We start from the raw sequence: 3133 nt of genomic DNA, 5'->3' as shown, positions 1-3133 counted from the left end.
TCTATTTCTGTTTTCTAAATGCTTTGGGGAACTTTGAAGCCACAAGTCACAGGCCTGGCAGTTTGATAGGATAAGTTTTTAAATTTTCACTGTCTGTTTGTATCCTTATGGATAAGATACAATGTATCTTTTGCTGGAATGTAGTGGTTAGACACATCTCAGCAGAAGTGCCTTGTCACACTTCCATCAGGAAACATATACTTCCGCAGAGCTCTAAACATTTATTTTTTTAGTCCCTCAGTAGCCACTCTTCCCACCGGTATATAGTTTAGGGTTCAGCACATGGAACCTCGGGTCCGATTTTAGCCCTGATTGTTATTAGAAATCAAGGATTCTTTCTTTTAAAAAAAAAAAAGTGTTTGGAAATATCTCTTGAGTGACAACAGCAGGATACAAATGATCATCTGCAAATTCTCCAACAGTAAGCTCTTCTAATAGCTAAAGAAACTCTGTCCAATGGCCTGAGTCTGAACAGGTCTGCTGCTTCTGATTGCCTGGGTAGACTTACACCCCAATAATCTAAAAGAGCACACATACTCAGTAACATATTCTAGAATTGTGGATACCAGTACTCTCAGAGCCTAGGGCCAAGACTTCCTAGTTCTTTGATTTATAAATCCAGATACCCACAGAAAAAGGGACTGACTCCAAGATAAGACTTTAAATTTTCTTTTAAAAGATTGCAGGAGGAAACTGTTTCAAGCTGACATTTTTTTTTAGTTCTCTTATTTCCATGACCACTCTTGAAGTAAACAGGGACTATTTGCAATGAAAAATCAGGGCATAACTAATTGTCACATATATAAGAATATATTTATTTTGGTTTATATTGTAGGTGTTTAGTGATTACCTTTATGTAGTTCTTTTCAGATGCTTGTTTAAATATGACAACTTTAGATTTTTTCCCCCCTCCATGATAAATGTTTTTTATTAGACCAATTAAGACAACATCAGTTGTGCCAGGTGAGGACGCAGAATTAGGAATTAGAATCCTGCAAGCCTAAAACAGGCTTGATCCACCACTTGTTGAAGCTTCTGGCAAAAGTCCCATTGACCCCAATGGTGCTGGATTAGTCCTAGTGTCTAGTATAATTATTAAGCCCCAGTGAGTTAATCACTTAAAAAAGAGGAATATATTGAGTGGTTGTGATACCATAGAAAAAAAGGATTGTTTAAAGGACATGGTGAAATAACAACACAAAATGTTTTGGCCTGTGCAATATCGTCAAAGGGTTACTTGAGAGTTAGGGGAAACTGGAGCCAATATGAATAAAAGATGAAATGGTGGGAAGGGATATATAATTATGGTTCTGTAATATTTCCACTTTTCTATTCACTTTAGCTAGCCTCCCTTCACCTATTATTATCATCCCTGGGCTTTTGTATTTTGAGAGCTTCTTACTATTTACTAGACCATTCCTTATTCCTTCATAAATGTTTAAATTTGGGTATGCTAGAAATTTCATCACCTTGAATCTTGCCACATGTCACCAGAAGTAATGCTTGAATAATTACTATTTTTGATCTTTCAACAGTCTTCGGGGGTTTTGGGGGTTTTATTTTTCAGGAATATTTTGGGAAAGCGATTATCTTTCTCTTGAGCTTACTTCCAGCAGGGACTAAACTATTTAAAGACAACCAGCTTTAATGATAATGAAGTAGACATTTTGTCTGCTGCTAGCCAGCTGCCTCAAAAATCCGTGCTGGTCAAATAGTTCTATGAAAAAATTGTTCCTGCTGAAATTTAGTGCTTTAACAAAATTGGACTTCAGTTCTTAGCATGACAACATGTTTGTTATGTGTAGACCTAAACAAGGTGCTATGAACGTCATAATAATCTTATCTAGGTTTTCATACTGTGTTCATCACTCTGTTATCTGAGTACCTTACATTTTCAACCAAATAATCGCAAAAGGAGAATTTTGTTTCCTTATTGCAAACTTTTGGATTATATTGCTTTTGGCAGAGCAGATAATAAGCAGAGAGATTGGTATGAAGGAAGCATGAGCAAGGGCATGTGGGGGGTCTAGAAGAGTTGGGTTTTATTCTTGGTTCTGTCTGTAACTTCAGCTAAATCTCTCAGTGAATCAGTTTACCTAGCTATAAAATGGGTATAAAACCTCTGTCACAAGGGTGCCTTGAAAATTACTTACTGTTTTTAGAGCATTTTTAGATCACTGAATGAATGGTACTATAGAAGTGCGCAGTATTATGAGTAAAGTATATTGCCAGGTCTTCCAGACCCTTTGAATAACTATGAAAGAACTAGATTATGTTTTCTTAGGTACTTGTGACTAAATTAGAAAAAAAGTCTTATCCACAGAGGAAAAACTTGGTGAAACATTCACTGATATAAGGTTTTGCAGATGTTAAACGTAGGCAGCATGAGTGAGGCGTTGATTTGAGTGCTGGGAATTCAACAGAGCCTCCCGTGGAGAAAGACTTTTTTACAACATAATCCCTCTAGTCTCAACTGCTCAGTCATTATGAACATTATTTTACAACTTCTTTACTGAAAGGGAAAAGGGGTAACTGAGTGTGGTTTATCACCCATTTCACACAAAGCACTCTGATATTACGTTACATCTGTTCTGGGCAGCAGAGTACCAGGTATCTTAAGAGACCTATGTGGAATGAGCTGGTGGCCTTAGTCCATTTCCTAGTGCATGTGACCACATCAGTCACCCCCACTGCTGGCATGAACTAGGATTTTAGTTGCCAGAGTGATCAGACAGGCCAAGGACTGAGCTGGCAAGAAAGACTGTTATCCTCTAACCCCTGTAGATTAGGGCTGAGGCATCTCACCTGAGTCTTGTCCCTGAGAAAGTGAGAGACAGCTTGCATGGCTGCTGCTTGTGCTTTGCCATTTAGTGGTGTTAGAACTCCGTAATATCAAGTGAGATTTGAGAACTGGACCCCCAAACAAACAAACTTTTACAAGTACTAAAACATGGGTGGTCATCATGGCTGCATAAAGAAACCACATGTCCATCAGTTTCTGTGGGGGAAGAGATGACCAATGTTGTTAGCATATATCTATGCTTGGGTTGTCTAAGTCAGGATGAGGAACATAGGTTTGAAAGGTCTTTATTACTGTAACACTTTACTCTTTGCTTTCCAGAAAATTGTCCAA

The sequence above is a fragment of the Caretta caretta genome, chromosome 1 (genome assembly GCF_965140235.1).
Source record: "Caretta caretta isolate rCarCar2 chromosome 1, rCarCar1.hap1, whole genome shotgun sequence".
Taxonomy (NCBI): domain Eukaryota; kingdom Metazoa; phylum Chordata; order Testudines; family Cheloniidae; genus Caretta; species Caretta caretta.
Note: the sequence above shows the minus strand (reverse complement) of the source record.